Genomic DNA, 8,572 nt, shown 5'->3' on the forward strand with positions numbered 1-8,572 from the left:
TTTCCGAGAAATGACGAAAATTCCAGGAATTCTCGAGAACTGAAATTTTCGAAGGCCCATTGGTCAATTCTTGGAATCGCCTCGATTCTTGGAAATTTCGTCATTTCCGAGAAATGACGTAAATTCCAGGAATTCTCGAGGACCTTAGCACCGAACGAGTATATTCGGCGCGATTTTCGAAAACTTTCTCTAATTTTCGTAGTTTTCGCTCGAATTTCGGGATTTTTTCGATTTTTTCGATGGAAACGCATTCCTGGTGGTTTCTGCCATTAATTTATCGACTTTTGCAACGGAAAATTGTTTAAACAATGGGTTTATTGCATAAACAATTGGATTTGGAGTGCAAGGGAGCAGTAAATAGAGTGTAAAGTGCTGTAAAACAATACTGGTATATTGTAACCTTTTGTAATATTCATTTTGTACAATAATTTTACAATAAACAACTGATTTATTCATAAATAATTGTATTTCTTCAGTTTTCCTGATGTTCAGGTCCTTTCCTTGATTTCTAGGGTGTCCTGGATGGTCCATCTGTAATTCATACGTGAAGAACATTAATTTTTCCAATTTGTAATAAAAGTTATAAACAATTTCTGACTAATCTATCGAATACAATGGTTAATTCAAAGGAAAATTAATATATTGAGCTGTTTCATTCAGTTGAAACGTACGATAATATTATTTAAGGCATGCAATAATTATAAACAATGGTGTAAATTGTTATTTAACTGGAAATACTTATCATTCCAGAGTCAAAGTACTTAAAAATGAAGTATAAATTTAATCTTGCTAACTATATTACGAGCAACGTTAGAGCAGTTGAAAATTTCTTAAAAGTATCAATTTTAAACTGCTTACTGCATGCAATCATGCTCTAATTTACAATAATTATTGTTAAAAGAGAAAAATTCAAAGAATTTCTATTTTAATAATCAACCAACCTGATAATACTTCGTTTCTGACGATGCTGTCGATGATTCCCTCGATCCTTCCTCTTTGAACGCCGACGGCAGACTGAGCAGAGCAATCCCTCTCATCATTCTTAAAACCCTCAAATGAAACTCCTCCAATCAAAAACCTCACGATTTCTAATTCGATCATTCGATTTAAATTATATATCCCGTAAGAATGTTTTCAAGTCCCGGACAAAAATTATTCCAAATAATTGCTGCTAAGGCACTTCTCTCCATTGTCCGGCAAAGCAATATTAAGACTTCCGACGTCAATGCCTTACCGAATAAGCGGAAAATAAGCAGTCAGGCCATCTTCGCTACTCTCCCACAGAAGTTGCGATTAAATCAACTCTCCAGTGATGCTGTGGATCTGAAATTCACAAGTTCGAATCTTGACGTCGAACCTTTCCCTTCCTTAAGGACTTAAAAAATTCACACTCCTCCTCTACGCTGTATTTCTTCCACCGACTATACTTCCTTCACCAAAGATCTCTTCCAAAGGCGATATCGTCACTTCAAAATTAACATAAACAGTTACGTCACAGTGCGTTTCATCCCTCTAAAATCAACGGGTCTCTAGTGACCAAGTCACAGAAACGCAATGGTTAATTCCACCCATTTAACTAAATTAGAGCGAAACCGTGTTGTAGGAACTCTGTCTCGTCGTACAAGAGTTGCCTGTATACAGGGTGACCCACTTAACTCTGCCACCCTTAATTATTTAGTTATTTCTAAAGATAGGAAAAAATGCTTGAGAAGAAAGTTATTATATTTCAGCTGGAAAATTGGACTACGTGCGTAAAAATCATCTGAACGTCATACCTCCCGAGATTTCACCGACACTAACAGTTTTTCAAATAGAACGACCTATTTTTTCGTTCACCGTGAGAAAGGTGACGTGGAAACACGTTCAAACATGGTCTAGAACTAAAAATTTCTCGAGTTAACTGATAAATTATCAGAATTGACAGGATATTTAATTAGAAGATTGCACATTTTGCACAAGAAACGAGTCCTGCATGAAATTACAAAATATCCTTTTACATGGGACACGCGATCCATTCCCTTTATCGAGCGAAACTTTGTTATGTGTTGCAGAGAATTCATCAAGTGTATTGACACGAGGAACTCAACAAAACCATAATCTTCTTGGTGATAAGAAAAGGAGGAGAGAAAACGAAACCGATTGATTCTCGAGGGCGAACTGGATTTAAGTTGCAGCAAATTGCAGCCGAGGCCTGTTGGATGTTCGCGTGAGCAACGCGGTAGCGAATTTCGTGACTCGAAGTATATAACTTCACGGTAGATTGAAATTGCCGTCGATCCTTCCGTCCTCCCCGAAGACTGGTTTCTCTGCTGGATACGAAGATGAGGCTTCGATCGAGGAAAAATCCACCAAGTGCTCGCCAGATAGCAAAAATACTCGGATACAGGTGAACGTGCAAGGATAATTGCATTCTAGGCTCGAACATTCGCTCGGATCGTAAGCATGATTGACTTCAGATGATTCAGTGTACCACGAGGTTCTTACCAATCTTAAAGAGAATCACGAGTAAATTGTGTATTAAATTGGTCGTCCGTTCGATCACAATGAGGCGAAGTTATAGTTCGAGTGGTAAGACGAATGTGATTTAGATAAGTTTTCGAGTATATCCATGTCTGCGGTAATAATACGGTCGGTTGATTGATTGCAAATTGGTTGATTATGTGCACGATTGAGTAATCTGAAAGAAAACTGGTATCGTACTCGTTCGATTATAAATTCCACCTGTGTAATTTTGTACGATTTATTTGGTAATATTGCTTCATACAGGTGAATACTAATTAAGCAGTGTTTCTAGGGACAAATGAAAAAGATTGCCTTGAAATTAAATACACAACGCCATAACTGTATGATTTATGTTACCGAATTTTTTAATAAATTTAAATAACAACAGAATAAGATTCTGACACTCGCAAAATTTCATCGAATCCTTCTATCTTCTTACCATGTATCCGCCGCAAAATAATGTTAATAAATCACATTTGTAGCATCGTAATTGCAAGGATGAGAGAGAAAGCGGGCGACGAGCGACGACAGCCAGGCCCAAAGGGAAAAAGCCCCGGCGACAAGAGGCTCACGAAGGGCCCGGCTATAAAGTACGGCGTGCGAGGGATGAAAGGGCAAGTGTGTTTGAAAAAGTCGAGAGGCGTGAATCGAAGAAGCGTGTGTCAAAGCCCAATGTATCACAGTTATTCTTATATTTTGTTAATAAATATCTATTTATATTTCTGATACCACACATTTTTAAATGAATAATAAATAAATTTGCCTGTATAGTAACATTAAACAAACTTAGAACCTCTTGCGCCATGAACGAAGCTTAATTCTCCATCAGTCCCAATTTTTCCCAACTTTCAGCAACGTAACTCGTGACACCTGTTCCATTGTCCTTCGTTCGACATCCTAAATCAAGAAGAAAATTGCCCGGAGACTCTCGTTTCATTTTACACGCCGATAATTCACCTGTAATTTCACCTCACCATCGCGAATAGTAATTGAAACGTCGTTCACGTCCACCACTACGACGGTCGTCCTCATTTCGAACGTTGAAAAAGCTCCTGTTTCCTTCTGTCATCCTGCATGCTGCGGTGGCAATCATTGTTGCACTATGTTGCCGGTGAGGTCGTTTCCCACGTCACCGATTCAAACGAACGATACTCTTGTTTTTACTTGGACGAGCAAGTAGATATGCGTGCCAGGATTTTCCTTCGACGAACACGGCATGCAACGTGGCGCGGCGGCGGTGTAATGAGCGGTTTGCACTGACGAGCAGAAATTGCGAGCGCGTCGTAGGAAAGACTGTTGCACGCGTGTACATCTCGATTTTCAAACGTATCACGAACAGTAATTTCCGAGTCACGACGAGTCACGTCTGGCAAACGAAGAGGCCTGCGAGAATTGAAACTGATGGATGGAACTGGAAGCTTCGAGGAATGAAAACTAGCCGCGGCAGTGACTCCGCAATTATTTTGATCGTGCACGTGTCAACTTGCCACGCTCCTCGGGCATTTCGCTGCGATTTCCTCGTCCTGGACGAATATTTCGCGGTGGAAATGAAGGAAATTTTTCTGACGAATTTTGAACGGTTTGGTTAGGATCTATGTGAGAGCGATGGAGATACCTGGCGATTAATTTTCTCTTTGACAAGTTTCTTCGAGCGAATATTTTTGGGGAGAGGGAGATTGAATACTTTGTAACGTTTTGTGTAACAAACTATACCATATCTTTGCCAAAAGGGGGGAGTAAAATTTAAATGGACGTTTCCTGAATTTTTCCAAGTGAATATTTTTGGGGAGAGAGAGATGTAGTGTGATTTAACACTTTGTAATGCTTTGTATAACAGAATGTACTATATCTTTGCCAAAAGGGGGGAGTAAAATTTAAATGGACGTTTCCTGAATTTTTCCAAGCGAATATTTTTGGGGAGAGAGAAATTTAATATTACGAATGACGATTCAATCAACACTTTGAAATATTTCATCTAACAAAATATACTGTATCTTTACCAAAAGAAAAGAATAAAATTTAAACGGACCTTCTCTAAATTTCCCAAGTGAGAGTGAGATTCCATTTCCATTTTTGCAAAGTGAGAAATTTAATATTACGAGCCAGAAATCGATTAACACCTTGAAATATTTCATATAACAAAGTATACCACATCTTCGCCAAAAGAGAAAAGTAAAATTTAAATGGACAGTTCAACACGCTTGCCAAATTTTTCCAAATGATTATTTTTGAGAAGAGAGAAACATAGTACGATTCAATTAACACTTTGTAAAATTTTGTCTAACAAAATATACCCCACATCTTCACCAAAAGGGAAAAACAAAATCTAAATGGACAGTTTAACACGTTTGCTGCCAGGTAGAATAAACAGTTCGACGATGAGTCAACTGTAAATAAAAACAGTGTAAAAGGCACAGCACGTTTAAGTATCATTTATCGAGCCACACACAAATACCCGTCGTATAAAACGTTTTTCGAGAAGCTAGACTAGTAATTATCCGAATAAATGCACCTTAACTAATAGTTGCATAATTCCGCAATGTGCATTATTCGTTGGCCTCTCTAGTAGCGCTGAAAATAACGATAACGTTCGAGTAACTTCTCAAATTAACAGTTTTATAATATACATTGTTACGCAATTTATAAAAGCAGCTGGAGGTACGAAGAAGTAGACTTTGTACTTTCTGAATCACTCGTTTTATCTCAACACGAGAGAAGTTATCGGAATTTGTCAACAACGTAACTAACTTGAACAACTAAAACAGGTATACGTCGTTCAAAATAAGAGTAACCTTGCACTCGGACCGATTCTCGTCCGTTCTGCGCATTGACGGAGAGCGTAGCAGAGGGTAAGACGGAGAGAAACATAGGCGGTTAAGTGGGGGTCTGGACGCCTAGTGGTTCTAGCCCTGCCTTAGGCACGCCCCATGCGCGAAGCGAGGTTACTCTTATTTTGAACAGAGTTTACCAACACACAGAAACTAGTCTCGAATCTGACGTGGCTTTTCTTATTCCCCTTCAGAAGATCGTTCGATAACTCTCATTTCCTTAAGACTTGTAAAATATCGTTTCCTGATTCTCTAACTTTTCATCGAACAATTCATTTTGATACACAAAACGATTAAGTCTATGTTTACGTGTGTTAGATATTTCTCGTGTTTCCAATCAAATCGTGCTCGATCAGTCTTCGAATATTCTGACAATTCGATGTATGTACTGCGACTAAGAGAGATTGTTTTAATCAGTTTACGACTAGATTGGAAAAATCGTCGAGCGTTATCTTCAGTTTGTAGTCGATAAACATCGAGCAACGAAAACTTTGCGAATATTCACCACTGAATTAGGTATAATTAAACGATTAATCGCACTTCGTTATCTATCGAGGAAAATTCCGAATTTTCATGCTGAATAATAAAACGTTACAATTGAACTGTGAGTTCTAAGAAAAGACGATTATCATATCACAGCTGATACTCGTTGCGGAAAGTGTAGATGCTCGCTCTGTTGCTCGAGTAAAAGTTTCAGATTTTAGTGTCGTTGAGATACGCATAGTAGGCCAAGTGTAAGAAATAAACATGTCTAGTGACGTTTTAGAGGCAGAACGGTGATAAGGCGTAAATAGATTCTGAAGGAGGAGGGAGTTTCTCAGTTCTCGCTCGTCCATATATGATTGCGGCCAATGATACGAAAGTCATTGTGAACAACGCGGCACACGGTTCGAGACGTGTTCTTCGTGGGAATGTGAACCCCAGTGTGTCCGAAATTTTAGCGTTCGCGATCCTCGACGAAATTTCACTTTCACGGTGACCCGAGTATTCTCTAGAATATTGTAAGTAAATGTAGAATTTTCTTTCGCCTCGTTTCACTTGCCGGTAGTATAGATTTTCTATCTTCATCTATCTTAGAATTCAATTTTTAGTATAATTCATTAGGGTTGAACGGTGATTAATTCTCTCTTGAAAATTCTAAGTAAACATCGAATTTTCTTCTGTTTCCCTTCACTTGTCGGCAGTCTGGATCTTTTATTTTTACTCATCTTAGACTTAGATAAAATTCATTTTAGACCGGAATTTACAGGGTCAAATTTGAATTTAGGGTTGATCGGTGATTAATTTTGCAGTAGAATAGGGATCCGAAGCATGCACGAAAAGTTGGAGAAGAATATTTTGAGGAAAGTAGCATTCGACCACTATCGCGGCTTTTCTAAAGCTTAAATTTGAAGCCTGCGAGCCATCAAACCGGTTGAAAGTTCGACTGTGAAATCTTCTCACGGTGCACTTATATTATACTTAATAACTCAACAACGGTTTACGGAAAGTACATGTGTATGTAGTGTTTCGAATTCGTCTCGGTATTAGCTACAAGAATCTGCTATAAGAAATATAGTGTTCCGTTTAAAAATTTAATCGTGACCTTCGCAGGACTCGCCAAGGTTATCTCAAGGTCAAACAATTCTTATCATTATACCTTTCCCTTGATACCATACAACTTTCATATGAAACATTTTTTCGTATTTCTGATCCTTACGGAAATAATTAGGTACATATAGACACTTTATTTACTATACTTGAGTTTATTTAAATAACTTTTTTGTTAACTCGTAAATGTGGTACATTTAATATAATATATGACATAATAGAATATAATATATTCTAATCGTTCTTGGATACCGATAACCATGATGGATGAAGAAAATTTTATTTATAGTTACCGATAACCTTGATCGATCGCGAAAATTTTGTTTCGTTACCGATGATCAATATCGATGTCGAAAAAATTTGCTTACTCTAATTACCGATTTAAAAAGAATGTTGTCTCTTAGGTTGCTGATAACAAGTATCAATTTGTGTCAATAAAATGCATTTGAAAAGATAAAACGAAAATTCACAGTTCAACTCTGCAATTAACCACTTGCGGTGCAAAGAAATTCTCGGTTGCGCGTGCCAGAACAGTCGAGTGCAGATCACTTCGCGGCGCGTTCGAGCAGCGTTTGGGGGGTTCCAGAGGAGAATATAAAGACGCATCAACTGATGATAAAATTACATGTCTATCAATACTAAATTTATTTATTAATAATCTTGCAGAGTGTGATATTTTTCAAAACAGCTTGGAATGTGTAACGCTACAAGACATTTTTTACACTCGCGTGTTACACACGTCGCTGGCGTTCCGGTAACAGTAGCATCTCGACGTGCGTGGCACGTCTCTCCACCGCAAGTGGTTAAGAAAAACAGAAATAGGTTATTAAGATTTGTATACATTATTAGTAACTAAAAAAAAAATGTCTCGTGACCGAAACGGGTTATCAGAAACCAAAATATACTTTCATTATTGATAATGGTTATCGTTAACGAAAAAAGTTTTAATCATTTAAATTAGTTACTCTTAATCACAACGTCGGAGAATTGCAATTCATGTTAAATTTCGAAAGTTCTTAAATCCTTTCCATTACTATCGTCAACTTAAGCAACGCACAATTTCTTCGAATGATTTTTAAATCAAAATTTTTATAGTTAAAAAAAAGTTAGCATACATCCTTTAGGTTTTGTACAAGGAAAATATATCTTTCAAACGCGTTAACAAGATGTTCCGTGGTTTGTGTATTTTTCCTTTCGTATCTATCAAATTGATGTCTATCTTTCTACGTCTATTCAATTCCAACAGCGATAATGTCTTTTCTAAATGTACCACAACGATAGTATTTTCTTCAAATACAAACAAAACTGTGCTTTCATTTGCCTAACTTAAAGACCAGATAAACTTATCTTTTTCCTTTCCTAGTAGAAATATTTCTTCTTAGTATTAATGAATAATTGCCCATTAGAGTTACTTTCCTACTGAACAACTGTTTCAGAGAATACTTCATTTGAACTGTCTTCTTAAGAAAGCTTCTAACCTGTTACTATTCAAAACATTGCAACAGTAATCTTTATATCCGAAGACGTATAGATTATAGAATCTTTCTCAAACACTATGAAAATTCTAATTGAATAAAAATCTATATTAATAGAAGTCTAATTTAACAAAAATCTAATTTAAGAGAAACTGAATTTAATGAAAATCCAATTTA

General features: G+C 37.1%; 1 protein-coding gene across 1 annotated transcript in view; it reads left to right on the forward strand.

Moving 5' to 3' along the window:
* Window positions 1-6,186: 6,186 nt before the first annotated feature.
* The window catches only part of LOC108573478 (cytochrome P450 6k1-like), a 6,632-nt gene continuing 4,246 nt past the window's right edge, over window positions 6,187-8,572 (forward strand). The window contains exon 1 of the mRNA XM_017935936.1: window positions 6,187-6,331. The gene's annotated coding sequence lies outside the window, so the exon portion shown is untranslated. The remainder of the gene's footprint in view (window positions 6,332-8,572) is intronic.

This window comes from Habropoda laboriosa, unplaced genomic scaffold (genome assembly GCF_001263275.1).
Source record: "Habropoda laboriosa isolate 0110345459 unplaced genomic scaffold, ASM126327v1 scaffold92, whole genome shotgun sequence".
Taxonomy (NCBI): domain Eukaryota; kingdom Metazoa; phylum Arthropoda; class Insecta; order Hymenoptera; family Apidae; genus Habropoda; species Habropoda laboriosa.